This window comes from Melanerpes formicivorus, unplaced genomic scaffold, assembly GCF_026170545.1.
Source record: "Melanerpes formicivorus ecotype bairdi unplaced genomic scaffold, bMelFor1.0.p_v2 SCAF_93, whole genome shotgun sequence".
Lineage (NCBI taxonomy): Eukaryota > Metazoa > Chordata > Aves > Piciformes > Picidae > Melanerpes > Melanerpes formicivorus.
Genome location: NW_027142445.1, coordinates 1,490,787 through 1,507,862, shown reverse-complemented (window position 1 = coordinate 1,507,862; position 17,076 = coordinate 1,490,787). Strand labels below are relative to the sequence as shown.

The window sequence follows — 17,076 nt, the reverse complement described above, 5'->3', positions numbered from 1 at the left end:
AGCCGCAGGAAGCCCATGCACCCTTGTGTAGAGAGTGGGGGTGGTAAAGTGTTGCCAATGGGGGATCAAAAGGCTGCAGACACACCTGCATGCTTATTAAATGATACCTGTGTGCAACACTCGATTCTTTCACACAGGTATAATTAAGTAAGAAACCATGATCTTACTTACTAGACTGTCACTGTCTGCACACAAGATATGTGACTCTTACTTTTTTTCCCCCATGCAGCTGCTTGAAATCTTCACATTATTTTCACTTGCCTGCTTTCTGGCTTTAATTGAGGAAAAAAACCTATTCTCAGACCCTGGCCTTCATGTTTTCCAGGAGCACAGCAGAGAATGAAAGTTGATGGCTCAGGGTATGTGGGGAGAAAGAAGGCCACATCAGAAAGGAAAGGAAAATAGTCCTTTGAATTCTGAAAGGTCTATGCATTTAAGAAGAGCCACAACCAGACACTAAAAGATGATAAGCATCCTAAGTTAAAGCCCTTGCAGAGGGCTCAGGAACATCTCCTGTTCCTTTAGGAGACACTTCCCTTCACACTGTGTTCAAAGTCTGGATTTTGTTGTGTTAATATTTTAAAGGGAGGTGGATATTGACACTAACCAAGCAGAGAACACCCACTCCTGTTTCCAGGCCCAGAGCCTCAGGCAAGGTCTGCAGGTTCCCAGTAATTTGCTAAGCTTTTACACCCCTCACCTGACAGCACATCCCAGTGGGGCCAAGGCTAGTCCCAGCCACACCGGGCAGGATATCTACACGTCCCGCAGTCCCACTGAGGATCTCTATCTACATGGCCATGGCAGGAGTGACAGGGCACAGCAGCAGTTTATCCTGTGACATTTATGTCTGCTGCAATAACAGTGGCCTGGGCAGATTTTTCACCTGCTAAATATCAATAATTATGATAGCCTATGGTCAATTTTCCAAGTCCAGCATCCTTCAGTACTGTGAAATTTAACTCTCTCACTGCTACTAAAAGCATATGGCTCTCAGGGAGATGGGAAGCAAAGTCAGAACACACTCTGCTGACAGCAATCCTGTGCATGTTGTTATGTTATTCTCAGGGGAACACTAGAGGGGAAAAAAGGGTTTCAGAACTAGAAAGAAATATCAATCACTTGTGACCAGCCACAGATCAACCAACAGCCTCAAAACTATCACCAAAGAGGGTGGTACCAGCTGAGCTGTTCTGCCATTCTTCATCCACATAACACCCTGGAGTAGTTTCACCTTTGGGCTGGTTTTTACTCTGAACAAAGACATAACCACAGGATCACAGGATGTTAGGGGCTGGAATGGACCTCCAAAGGTCATCAAGTTCAACACCCCCCCCCGCCAGAGCAGGACACAGAATCTAACACAGGTTGCACAGGAACACATCCAGAGGGGTTTTGAAAGTCTCCAGAGAAGGAGACTCCACAACCTCTCCAGTGCTCTGTGCCCCAGTGGTGACAGCTAATAACTTACTATCACTAGGTGAGCCATGGAAATCCTGGTGTGTACAGTTTTCTTCTCACTCCTTCAAGGATACATGTACCTCACCCAGGTTCCCAAGGCACCATGCCAAAACCCCTTTGGAGTGCTCCAAGAATCATTTCAATATATTGCTTCCTGCTAACTAGGTGAAAAAAAAATCTACCCATTTAGTCCTTCACCTTTTGGTTTTTTTTTTTTGGGGGGGGGATTTGGAGGGGGCAGGGCTGGGTGGGAGCTGATAATTTCCATCCAGTTTGCTCCAATCCCACCTTTGGCATCAAGCCTCCACCTGATGGTAACCCATCTTCACTTGGGCAGAAATGGCACAAAGCTGTGGTTGGAGCACATGAAGTTTTTCCTTACCTCTCTCTCACAGCAGTGATCTGTGAAATCAGTTCATACACAACATCATTTTTGTTCTGGCCTGTCCCCAAGGCTGAGATCCCTTCCCCTAACTTTCCTATTGTCTCTCATTCTCCTGCCTTCCCTTATGCTTCAACATTTCTCCTCACTTCTTCCGTCCAGGGACCTCAGAGGAACATCTATTCATCCAAACTGTTGCTGGGGAAAGAACAGTACTGGCTTGTGGGTTGGGCAACAAGATTTGTCTTCAGCACCAGAAAGGATTGTGCAGGTTTAGAAAGGGATGTGGAGTTGGGAGAACAAAGTACAAGACTTCTCTCTCTCTACTGAGATGTGATAGTAACAGCTATGCCTGAACATAAATGTGGTAGCAATGCTGCCCAAGGCCTGCTGCTACTGTATCACTAGTATAGTTTCTGACACTGATGCAGCCTGCATCCAGTATGGCCTAGCTTTGAAGACCTCAGTGGCCTATACACACATTTATTTGTGCATAAGCACACACACATATATAGCTATAAAGTGTTTGGACTCATTTGAATGAAGGGGAAAATAGTTTCAGATTATTAGGATGTCACTCAATATGTTTTGGCATGCTGCAGATCAAGAAGTTACACTTGTATTGAAATCTAAGACATGCAAAACTGGTTTAAAGGATGCCATTAGTTACTGTTTAGTTTGGCTGAGTCTTGAGAGGGATGTGCTATCTGCATTTATTAAAGTAATGCAAAGAAAGATCAATTTCCATGGACAGAAAAGCCATGGAAATGTCAAAGGCCAGCAGTTGGCAATACCATGACATTGAACTCTGCTCCATTTGCTCTGGTTTAGGAATATAAAACCCTACCTATAATCCTTACCTAAGCACTTAACTTCTAAAAAGAGCAAAACATACAATCAAAAGCTAGAAGGAAAGAGGCTACCAATCAGCAATCCAAGCTAAACACTCAGCTGAGGTATAGAAACTATGTACCTGAATCATTAAAGAAAGGTTTTTATGTGACACAAGTTTCATGAGCTATTGAAAGATATAACTTAAGATAGCAAAATGCTTTCCTTTGGAGTATAGATTTACCTGACCAGCAGATCCAAGCAGATGAGGCCCTCCACAGGCAAATAGAAGCGGCTTCCAGGTCTCAAGCCCTGGTCCTCATGGGGGATTTCAACCACCCGGACATCTGCTGGAGGGACAACACAGCAAGGCACCAGCAATCCAGGATGTTCCTGGACTGCATAGAAGATGACTTCCTCCTCCAAATGGTAGAGGAACCAACAAGAAATGGTGCTATGCTGGACCTTGTTCTCACCAACAGGGAAGGGCTGGTAAGCAATGTGAGGCTCAGAGACAGCCTTGGCTGCAGTGACCATGAAGCAGTTGAATTGAATCTCCTCAGGGCAATCAGGAGGAAGTATTCCAAGCTCACGACCCTAGACTTTAGGCGTGCAGACTTTGATGGCTTCAGGGATCTGCTAGCCAAAGTGTCCTGGGACAAAGCCCTGGAGGGAAGAGGGACCCAGGACAGCTGGTCAGTATTCAAGGACCACCTCCTCTGTGTCCAGGAGCTCTGTGTACCAACAAAGAGAAAAGCAGGTAAGAATGCTAGGAGGCCTGCCTGGATGGGCAAGGAGCTACTGGACACACTATGACTTAAAAGGAAACTCTACAGGCAGTGGAGAGAAGGACAGCTAGAACAGGGGGGAGATAAGGAAGCTGCCTGAGCAGCAAGAGTCCTGGTTAGGAAAGCCAAAGCAGAGTTTGAATTGAATCTAGCCAGGGAGATTAAAGGGAACACTAAGAACTTCTGCAGGTATATGAATGGGAAGAAGAAGCCTAGGGAAGGTGTGGGCCCCCTCAGAAAGGAAACTGGTGACATGGTCACAAGTGATGAGGAAAAGTCTGAGGTACTTAATAACTTCTTTACCTCAGTCTTCACTGCAAGGGCCTCTAGCCACACTCCTGATGTTATGGAAGACAATGCCAGGGACAGGGAGGAAGAACTGCCCATGGTAAGTGAAGAGCAGGTTGGTGATCACCTGAAGAACCTGAAAGTGTTCAAGTCCATGGGACCCGACGGGATACACCCACGGGTGCTGAGAGAACTGGCAGAGGAGGTTGCTAAACCCCTCTCTATTCTATTTCAAAAGTCATGGCAGTCTGGGGCAGTCCCCACAGACTGGAAAAGGGGAAACATTGCCCCCATCTTCAAACAGGGTAAGAAGGAGGAACCAGGGAACTCCAGGCCAGTCAGTCTCACCTCTGTGCCCGGAAAGATCATGGAGCAGATCCTCCTGGAGGCACTACTGGCTCAGAAGAATAGTGAAGAGGTGATTGGGAACAGTCAGCATGGCTTCACCAAGGGCAAATCCTGCCTGACCAACCTGGTGGCCTTCTGTGACCAGGTGACAACATCAATAGCTGAGGGGAGAGCAGCTGCTGTCGTTTGCCTGGAGCTCAGCAAAGCCTTCGACACTGTCCCACACCACATCCTGGGCTCCAGGCTGGTGACACATGGGTGTGAGGGGTGACCACTAGATGGATAAGGAACTGGCTTGAGGCCTGCACCCAAAGAGTGGCTGGCAATGGCTCCATGTCCCAGTGGAGGCCAGGGACAAGTGGAATTCCTCAGGGATCAGTCCTGGGACCAGGCTTGTTCAACATCTCTGTGGCTGCCATGGACAGTGGCACTGAGTGCACCCTCAGCAAGTTTGCTGATGACACCAAGCTGTGTGGTGCAGCAGACAGCTGGAGGGAAGGGATCCATCCAGAGGGACCTGGACAGGCTGGAGAGGTGGGCACAAGCCAACCTCAGGAGGTTCAACAAGACCAAGGGCAGGGTCCTGCAGCTGGGTCGAGGCAATCCCAGGCACAAATCCAGGCTGGGCAGGGACTGGCTGGAAAGCAGCCCTGAGGAGAGAGACTTGGGGGTGCTGGGGGAGGAGAAGCTCAACAGGAGCTCTCAGTGTGCACTTGCAGCCCACAAAGCCAATCAGATCCTGGGCTGCATCAGGAGAAGTGTGGCCAGCAGGGCAAGGGAGGTGATTCTCCCCCTCTACTCAGCTCTGGTGAGACCCCACCTGGAGTACTGCCTCCAGTTCTGGAGTACCTATTCCAAGAGGGATCTGGAGGTGCTGGAAGGTGTCCAGAGCAGGGCCAGGAGGATGAGCAGAGGGCTGGAGCACCTCTCCTGTGAGGACAGACTGAAGGAGTTGGGGCTGTTCAGTCTGGAGAAGAGAAGGCTCCGAGGTGACCTCATTGTGGCCTTCCAGGATCTGAAGGGGGCCTGCAGGAAGGCTGGGGAGGGACTGCTCAGGATCTCAGGTAGTGATAGGACTAGGGGGAATGGAATGAAGCTGGAGGTGGGGAGATTGAGGCTGGAGGTGAGGAGGAAGTTCTTCCCCATGAGAGTGGTGAGGCCCTGGGATGGGTTGTCCAGGGAGGTGGTTGGGGCCCTGTCCCTGGAGGTGTTTAAGCCCAGGCTGGATGAGGCTCTGGGCAGCCTGATCTAGTGTGGGGTGTCCCTGCCCATGGCAGGGGGGTTGGAACTAGATGATCCTTGTGGTCCCTTCCAACCCTGACTGACACTATGATACTATGATAGGAGGAGGCTGAGGGGAGAGCTGGCTCTCTACAGCTCCCTGAAAGGAGGTTGGAGCCAGGTGGGGGTTGGTCTTTCTGCAACACATAAGGTGAAGCAACCCCAGCTCCCTCAGCCTGTCCCTATGGCAGAGCTGCTCCAGCCCCCCCATCATCTTTAGGGTCTCCTCTAGACCCTCTCCCTCAGGTCTGTGTCCTTGTGTTGGGGCCCCAGAGCTGGACACAGCACAGCAGGTGAGGTCTCCCCAGAGCAGAGGGGCAGGATCCCTCTCTCCATCTCTGGCCACACAGTTTGGATGCAGCCCAGGCTGCCATTGGCCTTCTGAGCTGCCAGTGCCCATTGCTTCAGTCTTACCAACCACCCCCTTCAGCTTGGCCTCACTGCAGGTTTGCTGAAGTACTTAAGCTACTCCAGCCCCACTTTTTTCACCACTCAGTGAAGAAGAAAAGAGACAGAACATGCAGGACTAAATCCAGCTTCTGCCAGTTTGAAGCCATCACCTCTCCTGTCACTCCATGCCTTGGACACAAGTCCCTCCCCAGCTCTCCTACAGCCCCCTTCAAACCCTGGCAGGCTGCTCTAGGGTCTCCCTGGAGCCTTCTCCAGGCTGGACAACCCCAGCTCTCAGTGTGCTTTCCCAGCAGAGGTGCTCCAGCCTCTGCTCACCTGGCGGAGCCCTGCTGTGTGCTGTCCCAGGGATTAGTGTGGTGTAGGCCACCTGATGTCACTGTTGCCTCATCTTGCTGGCCCCAAAGCACAGCTGCTCTAAGGAGAAGGGGTTGTGAGCTCTGAGAAACTCTTGCACCAATCCCATTTTCACCTCAGTGCAGCCTAGCATCAACCTAAGGAACACTCGAGACAAAACCCACAGGCATGGTGATGGTGAAGGACTCATTCCCAGCAATCTGCTCCTCCTGCCTGCAGAGTCTCTGCTGAGGCCTTGCCAAGGCCACTTCTTTTGGCTGCTTACTCCAGAAGAGTTCAAGGGAGGGGTGAGACTCAGGTGGTGGCTTCCAGAGGGGTTTTGGCAATCTTTGCTCTAGAATGTCGTTGTATAAGAGAGAGAATTACCTGCTGCCTCCAGAACTCACAAGCTCTTTTTGTGCCTCCTCATAAGCTTAGGATGGAACCTGGTTCAGACACAAGGAACAGAAGGTGAATCATACAATCACAGAACTGTCAGGGTTGGGAGGGGCCTCAAGGCTCAGCCAGTTCCAAGCCCCCTGCCATGGCCAAGGACACCTCACACCACAGCAGGTTGCTCACAGCCACAGCCAGCCTGGCTGCAAACACCTCCAGGCAGGAGGCTTCCACCACCTCCCTGGGCAACCTGTGCCAGGCTCTCACCACCCTCATGGGCACCAACTTCTTCCTCACATCCAAGCTGAATCTCCCCACTTCTAGTTTTGCTCCATCCCCCCAGTCCTGGGGGACCCTGTCAGGATCTCAGCTGTGTGAAGAAAACTAAAGGAGAATGGGAAAGAAAGAGAAGTGTTTTGGGGTAACTTGAAGCTGCAGCTTCAGAAGTGAAGCAATTCTGCTTGAGCTGTCAGTGGTTTGGCCAGGCTATGTATGAGAGCATGCTGAGCCTGCTGCCTGCCTTGGCTGTAGCCCCTCTGGTCAGCCCCTTTGTTAGTAATGTGGCTCTTTCTTCATCCCTGCCTCTCTGTAGTGCACGGCTGAGACTGCAAGGGACTGAATTTTTACCTCAGAACTCCACTGAAAGGAGTTAATGTTTGAATCCTAGAATCCCAGCATGGTGAGGGCTGGAGAGGACCTCTGGAGCTCACCCAGTCCAACCCCCTGCTCCAGCAGGGCACCCACAGCAGCTTGCCCAGCAGCACAATGCCCAGGGGGGGTTGGAAGCTCTCCACACAAGGAGACTCCACAACCTCTCTGGGCAGCCTGCTCCAGGCCTCCAGCACCCTCACCACAAAGAAGCTTCTCCAGATGTTGAGGTGGAACTTCCTGGGTTCCAGTTTGTATCCATTGTCCCTTGTCTAATACAGAAAACTACTAAAGAGAGCCTGGCCCCAGCCTCTTGCCCCCCACAGCTCCTTTGTCTCTCGCTGAGCATTGCTCAGCTGCCCTCTGGGGCTGCTCCTCTCCAGGCTCAACAGCCCCAGGGCTCTCAGCCTTTCCTCACCAGACAGATGAGGAAAAGTTTCTCCTCCTGCTCAGGTGCAACCTCCTGGGTTCCACTTTGTGCCCACTGCCCCTTGGCCTGTCCCTGGGCACCAGCCTCTTGCTCCCCACAGCTCCTTTAGCTCTTGTTGAGCATTGCTCTGGTTCCTTCTGGGGCTGCTCTTCTCCAGGCTCAAGGTCCCTCAGCATCTCCTCCAAAGAGAGTCACTGACACATTTAAGCCAGTAAGAGTGAATGCAACCCTCGAAGTCATTGCTTGAAGCTCTTTGTTCCTTCCAAATGGGATTCATTGCACTGAACATAACTCAGAATTGGCTCCTTTAGGCACCCTGAGCGCCCCAGGAGCAGAGGAGTTCAGGCACTTGGTGCTGAGCTGTCCAGATCTGAGGTTCCCTGATGGAAGCCTCGGTCAGAGGCAGATCCTGGAAGGCCACCAGAAGGCCTCCTGGGAGCCTTCTCCTCTTCCTTTCAGGGAAGAAGTTTCTTCTCATCTCCAACCTAAACCTCCCGTGGGACAATCTGAAGCTTTTTCCTCTCCTCCTATCAGTTGTGCTTGTGAGAAGAGCCCAACCACCCCCGGCTCCAAGGAGGTCTCTCTCAGCCTCCTCAGCTCCACACTCAACACCCCCAGGCTCCCTCAGCTGCTCCTGCCCAGCCCTCTTCTCCAGACCCTTCCCCACCTTTCTTGCCCTCTCTGGCACTGCTCCAGCTCCTCAATGTCCTCCTAGTAGTCAGCAGCCCAAAACGGAGTCCAAGCCGGCGCTCCCCGAGCCCAGCCGAGCCCAAGTCAGCGCTCCCGATCCTGGACGAACCCAAGCCGGAGCTCCCCGAGCCCAGACGAACCCAAGCCGGAGCTCCCCGAGCCCAGCCGAACCCAAGCCGGCGCTCCCCGACCCCAGCCGAACCCAAGCCGGAGCTCCCCGAGCCCAGCCGAACCCAAGCCGGAACTCCCCGAGCTTGGACGAACCCAAGCCGGAGCTCCCCGAGCCCGGACGAACCCAAGCCGGCGCTCCCCGAGCCCGGACGAACCCAAGCCGGAGCTCCCCGAGCCCGGACGAACCCAAGCCGGAGCTCCCCGAGCCCAGACGAACCCAAGCCGGAGCTCCCCGAGCCCAGCCGAACCCAAGCCGGCGCTCCCCGAGCCCAGCCGAACCCAAGCCGGCGCTCCCCGAGCCCGGACGAACCCAAGCCGGCGCTCCCCGAGCCCGGACGAACCCAAGCCGGAGCTCCCCGAGCCCGGACGAACCCAAGCCGGCGCTCCCCGAGCCTGGACGAACCCAAGCCGGAGCTCCCCGAGCCCGGACGAACCCAAGCCGGAACTAGCCGAGCCCGGACGAACCCAAGCCGGAGCTCCCCGAGCCTGGACGAACCCAAGCCGGAGCTCCCCGAGCCTGGACGAACCCAAGCCGGAGCTCCCCGAGCCAGGACGAACCCAAGCCGGCGCTCCCCGAGCCTCGCCGCCAGCCCTCGGGGCAGCTGCCGCCCCGCCCCTGGCCCCGTCCCGCCGCAATCCTGCTCCTCAGCCTCGTTCCCCCCTGCTGCTGAGCCCAGCCTGGCGATGCTGCCCAGCCTCAGTGCTGACTCCTTGCCATCAGGGATCCATTGTGCGCCGGGGGCCGTGTCCACGCTGCAGCACATCGGCAGTGCTGGGCTCGGCCTCCTGGCTGCTTGTGGCCCCGGGGAAGAGGGAAGCAGATGGCCCTCAGCTCCTCGAGCTGCTCCTACCCCCCCAGGCCTTCTGCAGCTCGCTCCTGCTTGCTGCGTCTGCAGCGCCGTGGTGCTGAGCTTGCGAGGAGTGGCTGTGCTGCTGACAGATCCTCTCTGCCCAGCCTGCTCTCTGGCCTACACCTGCCCTCTGCCCTGCCTAGCTGGAGGGGAGCCTGAAACTCTCCCACCTGGGCTGCAGGGCTGCCTGCTGGGCTCAGGCTGGGAGCTGCTTGCTCGCTCTCCCCAGCAGCCTCTTGCAGTGCCACGTGGAGGAGAAAAGACCCCAAGAGGCTGGAGACAAAGGGCAGGGAGAGCTCCCTCCCCCCATCTGCTGCTGGGGAAAAGACAGTCTCGATCTGGGGAAACCAAATCAACTCAACTTAGACCAAAGCACCCCCGATTTCCCAGCCGAATCGCAGCAGGAGCTGGAGGGCTGGAATACAACCTGGCCTCCCAGCCCCTGCCTGCTTCCTGGGGCCAGCTCCGCTCTCTCCTTGCCACCCGTGGAACAGAGAGGCAGGCAAGGGAGGTCGTGCTCAGTGCCAAGCCACTGCATGTTGTTTCCTCCTCAGAGGAAAGCTCCTCAGGGTGCTGGCCTGCAGCAAGGGCTGCGTCCCTGGCACAGCAGGCCCTGGGCTGCAGTGCTCTCAGCCCCGCAGCGCTGCAGCGGTGCTGTCCTCTCCGAGGTGCTGACTGGCTCGGCCTTGGCCACAGGCAGCTGCAGTCTGGAGGGCAGGAAGGAAGCTGCTGGCAGCTTCTGGCGTGAGCTCTGCCCCAGTCCCTGCCCTGCTGCCAGAGCCCTGCCAGACACAAGCCCGGCACATCCGTGCAAGCCCACAAGTCTGCTGCATCCCTCTGCAGGGGCAGGGAAGAGTTCCCCGAGCGAGCTGCAAGTGCCTCAGGTGCTGTGCCCGTGCCCATCCCCATCGGGCAGCCAGTAACGGCCCCCGGGCATCTGCACCTGCCGGCGCCTGGCAACGGGCACAACACAGCCCCTCTGCCCTGTTCCCGCTGCAGCCCTTCAGCCCTGCTCCTGGCCCAGCCCTCTGCTCCCAGCGCCTCCAAGCCCCCCCCAGCCCTTCTCACCTGTCCCAGCCCCTTCCCCACTGCCTGCCCACATCCCAGCCCGCGATGCAGAAAGGGAGGAAGAGGAAACTTGCACTGCGAGAGGTGGGCACCCCGGGATGCAGCTGGCTGGGCAGGCCTGAGCGTGCCCCGTGGGGGTGGCATGGGCTGGGGACCCTCCGCTGGGGACACGGTGGGGGCGGGAGCCCTGAGTGTGCCGGGCTGCTGGCACAGGGCTGCTGGCTGGCAGCAGCTGCCTCCTGCCCGCAGCCTGAGCTGCTGCCTTTGCTGCCCCTTGCCAGGCTGGCCCCTCGGCATCCCGGGCCTCCCCGCAGTGCAAGAAAGAGTGCAGGAGCCACCAGCACAGGGTAAGGAGCTTCTGGGTGCCGAGGCAGGCGCGGCGCCAGGCTCTGTGCCCAGGGCCCCCCAGGGGCGGTCAGCAGGAGCACTCAGCCCTGCCCTCTCTGCTCTGGCAGATCCAGAGGAGCTGGAAGGCATCCAAGGAGAGGAGGAAGGAGATGAAGAGGAGAAGGTGGCTGCAGAAACGCACCGGTCACTGCCGGTGGGTGCTGCTGGGCAAGCCGCAGCCAGCTCCTGCTGGGGGCGTGCCCAGGGGCCCCGGGGCCCGACGGCTCCGGCCAGGCACCAAAAGGGGGCAGGGGTGCCCAGAGCCCCGTGCCACAGGTCTGCTTGGCTGCCAGGCCAGGGCCAATGACCTTCCCTGCTTGACTTTCGGCTTAGGCTGTGCCTAAGAAGTGTGGAGGAGAAGGACGTAGAGATGAAAGAGGTGACGGAGGAAGAGGAGATGGAGGTGGATGGCTGCTGGCAGGAGGCAATCAAAGTAGAGCAGGATGGAGAGGTGCCAATGGAGGTAGACCAGAGCTCCCCCCCCAAACAGGCAAGTATTGCCCACCCTGTGCCCACAGCTGGGCTGGGTCACCCCCTGCCGGGCTGGGAGTGTGGCAGGGGTGGGTAGTCCCCACTGCAGGACACAGCAGCCTGTCCCCTTGTCCTGCTGGCACCACTGCCACCGTTGCCCTGCCCTGGGCACCTGTCCTGTCCCCCTGTCCTGCCCCACTGTCCTGCTGGCACCACTGCCACCGTTGCCCTGCCCTGGGCACCTGTCCTGTCCCCCTGTCCTGCCCCACTGTCCTGCTGGCACCACTGCCACCGTTGCCCTGCCCTGGGCACCTGTCCTGTCCCCCCATCCTGCTCCCCTGTCCTGCTGGCACCACTGCCACCATTGCCCTGCCCTGGGCACCTGTCCTGTCCCCCTGTCCTGCCCCACTGTCCTGCTGGCACCACTGCCACCGTTGCCCTGCCCTGGGCACCTGTCCTGTCCCCCTGTCCTGCCCCACTGTCCTGCTGGCACCACTGCCACCGTTGCCCTGCCCTGGGCACCCACCCGCCTTGGGCAGCCACCCATTCCTTGGGGCTCAGCAACCCAAGTGTAAGCCAAGGCCAGCGGCTCAGTGCCAGCAGCAGAGTGCCGCTCTGCCCAGCGTGTGCCAGGGCTGTGGCACCTCCAGTGCCTGTCAGGACAGAGCCCAGCCTGCAGCTGAGCCATTCAGGAGCCCCCAGCTCTGCTGGGCAGGGGCTGCTCCTTGGCCTAACAGCTCTCCTCCTGCCTTTGCTTCCAGGGTCAGTGGAGAGTTGGAAGCCACTGCCGAAGGAGGTTGTTTTAGGCAGAGCTGCTGTTGGCTTCTGTCTGCTGGCTCGGTGCAGACATTGACTGAGCACTGCTGTAAATATGTTTGCTTAGATCTGCCTTCAGAGTGTTGGCTTAGAGCTCCTGTAGATATGTTTGGTGAAGTCTCTCATAGGTTCATAGGTTTCATAGTCCATAGGTTCATAGATTTCATAGTTCATAGGTTCATAGATTTCATAGGTCATAGATTCCATAGTTCATAGGTTCATAGATTGCATAGGTCATAGGCTCATAGATTTTATACTTCATAGGTTCATAGATTTCATAGTTTTAATAGAATAGATTAGAGTAGAGTAGAGTAGAGTAGAGTAGAGTAGAATAGAATTAACCAGGTTGGAAAAGACCAAAGCAAAAAAGCAAGAAGGTCTCCCCTGAGCCTCCTCTTCTGCAGGCTAAGCAGCCCCAGCTCCCACAGCCTCTCCTCACAGGGCTGTGCTCCAGACCCCTCCCCAGCCTTGTGCACCAGACCCCTCCCCAGCCTTGTTGCCCTTTTCTGGACACCTTCCTAACCTGAAGGGCCCAGAACAGGACGCAGGACTCAAGGTGTCCCCTAAGCAGTGCTCAGCACAGGGCACAAGGACTTCCCTGCTCCTGCTGGCCAGGGTCACAGATTCTTAGGCTTTATCCATTCACAGATTCATAGATTCATAGAACAGTTAGGGTTGGAAGGGAGCTCAAAGCTCCTCCAGTGCCAAGCCCCTGCCATGGGCAGGGACACCTCCCACCAGCCCAGGCTGCCCAAGGCCTGCTCCAGCCTGGCCTTCAACCCCTCCGGGAGGAGGCTTCCGTCAGCTCCCTGCACAACCTGTGCCAGCACCTGCCCAGCCTGACTGTAAAGAACTTCCTTCTCCTCTCCAGCCTCAAGCTGCCCTCCTCAAGCTTCAGTTGGTTGCCTCTCGTCCTGTCCCTCCCAGCCCTTGTCCAAAGCCCCTTCCTGGCTTCCCTGCAGGCCCTTTCAGGCCCTGGGAGGCTGCTGGGAGCTCTCCCCGCAGCCTTCTTTTCTCCAGGCTGAGCAGCAATCTGTTTCTGTGTTTCTCTCCATCCCTTTGTTTCTCTTTTGCCAGCAAGAGATTTGTTTCTGTGTCACAACCTCAGGCTCTGTCTCATCCTTGCCTTTCCTTTGGGCCCTGGCGGGGGGGGTTGCCCGCTGGTGGTTGCCACTTGCTGTGGGGTGCTGGGCTGGGGGTGCTGGGCTGGGGGTGCTGGCAGGGCCACCCAGAGGGTAGGGGGAGGTGAGCAGAGCAGGGAGGGTCTCAGGGTGCTGAGCAGGGGCTGCTTGTCCTGTGGGCTCTCCCTTCATTCCAATAACGCCTCACTCAACTCCTCTGTCTCCCTTGGGAACAGGAACTTCTAAGTAGAGAGAGACTTTTTCCTTCCAGCTGGGGGCTTCGGCCGGGGTCTGCCCCAGCGCTCAGGGGCGGCAGCTGGGGAAGGGAATTGCCGGCAGCCTCACCGCATTTGGGTGATCGATTCCCTGCTGTGGCTGCCGGCACTGAGGGCTGCATTGGAGAGCCGAGACAGGAGACAGAGGAGCAAGGGAGCAGGGGGTTCCACGGGGCGGCTGCAGGACCGACCAAGGGGGTCTGTTAAAAAGGTCCAGAGCAAAGGACCACAGGAAGGTCTCCCCGGGGAGTGCTAAGGGAATCTGGGGGAGTCAAAAGGGAAAGACCCCCAGGGAGGGAGGTACAAATGGAAACGATGCCCAGGGAGGGCAGAAGCCAGGCCACGATGAGGATCTTGGGATACTCCCCCAAAAGCCTCTAGGGAAAATGTTAAGATTGAGGCACAATCTGCACATGCTCCCAGGAATAACTAAGGGAATAGTGGTTGGCAGAGCTCTGGGCCTGCAGCCTCCTTGCTGGTGGCAGGGAGGGGGAGCCCCGGAGGCAGGGGGGAGCCTCCAGGTGCAGGGAAACGAAAGAGCTCATCAAATGTCTTCACACAGGGTTGTGGGGGCAGGGTTGTAGGAAGGGGGGGGAAGAACTGCCCATGGTAAGTGAAGAGCAGGTTGGTGATCACCTGAAGAACCTGAAAGTGTTCAAGTCCATGGGACCCGATGGGATACACCCACGGGTGCTGAGAGAACTGGCAGAGGAGGTTGCTAAACCCCTCTCTGTTCTGTTCCAAAAGTCATGGCAGTCTGGGGCAGTCCCCACAGACTGGAACAGGGGAAACATTGCTCCCATCTTCAAAAGGGGTAAGAAGGAGGAACCAGGGAACTCCAGGCCAGTCAGTCTCACCTCTGTGCCCGGAAAGATCATGGAGCAGATCCTCCTGGAGGCACTACTGGCTCAGAAGAATAGTGAAGAGGTGATTGGGAACAGTCAGCATGGCTTTGCCAAGGGCAAATCCTGCCTGACCAACCTGGTGGCCTTCTATGAGCAGGTGACAAAATTAATAGATGAGGGGAGAGCAACTGATGTCATTTACCTGGACCTGAGCAAAGCCTTCGACACTGTCCCGCACCACATCCTGGGCTCCAGGCCGGTGACACATGGGTGTGATGGGTGACCACTAGATGGATAAGGAACTGGCTTGATGGCTGCACCCAAAGAGTGGCTGGCAATGGCTCCATGTCCCAGTGGAGGCCAGGGACAAGTGGAGTTCCTCAGGGATCAGTCCTGGGACCAGGCTTGTTCAACATCTGTGTGGGTGCCATGGACAGTGGCACTGAGTGCACCCTCAGCAAGTTTGCTGATGACACCAAGCTGTGTGGTGCAGCAGACACGCTGGAGGGAAGGGAGGCCATCCAGAGGGACCTGGACAGGCTGGAGAGGTGGGCACAAGCCAACCTCAGGAGGTTCAACAAGACCAAGTGCAGGGTCCTGCAGCTGGGTCGAGGCAATCCCAGGCACAAATCCAGGCTGGGCAGGGACTGGCTAGAAAGCAGCCCTGAGGAGAGAGACTTGGGGGTGCTGGTGGACAAAAAGCTCAACAGGAGCTCTCAGTGTGCACTTGTAGCCCACAAAGCCAATCAGATCCTGGGCTGCATCAGGAGAAGTGTGGCCAGCAGAGTAAGGGAGGTGATCCTCCCCCTCTGCTCAGCTCTGGGGAGACCCCACCTGGAGTACTGCCTCCAGTTCTGGAGTACCTATTACAAGAGGGATCTGGAGGTGCTGGAAGGTGTCCAGAGAAGGGCCACAAGGATGATCAGAGGGCTGGAGCACCTCTCCTGTGAGGACAGACTGAGGGAGTTGGGGCTGTTCAGGCTGGAGAAGAGAAGGCTCCGAGGTGACCTCATTGTGGCCTTCCAGTATCTGAAGAGGGCCTACAGGAAGGCTGGGGAGGGACTGCTCAGGATCTCAGGTAGTGATAGGACTAGGGGGAATGGGATGAAGCTGGAGGTGGGGAGATTCAGGCTGGATGTGAGGAGGAAGTTCTTCCCCATGAGAGTGGTGAAGCCCTGGAATGGGTTGTCCAGGGAGGTGGTCGAGGCCCCATCGCTGGAGGTGTTTAAGAACAGGCTGGATGAGGCTCTGGCCAGGCTGATCTAGTGTGGGGTGTCCCTGCCCATGGCAGGGGGGTTGGAACTAGCTGATCCTTGTGCTCCCTTCCAACCCTGACTGATACTGTGATACTATTCCTGACAATTTATCAATTGCTTTTCTCACTTTTGTGTAACTGTGGTTAAAATCTAACATGAAAGTCTTCTTCACAGATTCTTTGTGGACCCCACAGTCTACAGTTAGGACTCATAATTTAAAGCCTATATCTAGTACTTCATTCATGTATAAAACAACACCACCAAGAACAGTGTAACTCCAATACACATAAACATGGATTTGCTCATTAGCAATGCTCCTTCTCTAACTACTGTTAGAGCACCTTAGGGAATTAAATACTTAATTCTAAGCATTTGAGAGGGACAGATTCTCAGCTGTGTTGTCTGAACTTGCTGAAAACAAAGCACATAGAACAGAATAAAGCAGGTTGGAAGAGACCTTTAAGATCATCATGTCCAACCTACCATCCAACACCACCTAATCAACTAAACCATGCAACCAAGCACCCCATCCAGTCTCCTCCTCCTAAACACCTCCAATGATGGTGACTTCACCACCTCCCAAATTGCCTCATGTCTGATGTGAAGTGGTCAACCCACTAAATAAATATTATAAATGCAAGAGGAAAATCTGATCTCCAGAAACCCTCACACTGCTCTCCCAGGGAACTTCATCAAGATTTTATCTTCATCCTTTCCTCACAATTTACCCATAATATTTAACTTCTTAGCTGCTGTTTGGCTACACTTGCACAAGTGATAATGAAACAGCTTGTGATAGTCAGTGGCTAAAGACAATTGTGTTTGGATAGTTTCAATATATTTGGGGGAAAAAAGAAATCTCTACATTTGCAATGCATTAAAGCAACAAAATCATTAAGTTAACACAGGAGACAGAAAATTAAGGGAAAAATAACCTGATATTCATATTCTAGGTTACATGACCTGCCTTAACAGATGACATCATGGCCTGGAAAGGATTTTACCTGGTACAGGTCAGCACAAATGATTGCTGCAATTAAACTAACCTGAGCATGGTGTTCAGCACACAAATGTCTTAAGAGAGTCTGACAGTGGTATGAAATGGGGGCAAACAGTGCCGGGATTCCTTGTGTCACCTTCTCTTTGTGTTTGGGGCCTCTGAGAAAATGGTGAGTGAAAAGTATTTGAGAAGAGATCTACAAAATGCTGTTCATCACATCAATGTCAGTATAAATTGTATTTGATTTATAAAGGCATTTTGCTAGCAGGAATACTCAGGGAGGTCATTCTGACTAAATAGCATCCAAAAGAAGATTTATGCATTTCAGGGTTTAGATCATTGTGTAGTGGTGAAACATGATTGCATACAACTTCCAATTTCATCCTTCTTTTGGGGCAGTTCTCAGGGAAAAACAAACCCAAACAACATCCAAACCAGCAATCATTTATCCTTAAGCACAATTTGCTGCCTACTTCATACATATACAAAATAATTCAAGGCAGCACACAATATGCATGTGACAGGTTC

The 17,076-nt window shown here is 54.9% G+C and overlaps 1 long non-coding RNA gene across 1 annotated transcript; it reads right to left on the bottom strand.

Moving 5' to 3' along the window:
* Positions 1-1,047: 1,047 nt before the first annotated feature.
* On the bottom strand, positions 1,048-6,875 carry LOC137455207 (uncharacterized). Its single transcript, XR_010990800.1, has 3 exons — positions 6,511-6,875; positions 2,919-3,408; positions 1,048-1,253 (listed from the first exon to the last, which is right to left on the bottom strand). It is a non-coding gene; the product is annotated as an uncharacterized lncRNA (long non-coding RNA).
* Positions 6,876-17,076: the final 10,201 nt, after the last annotated feature.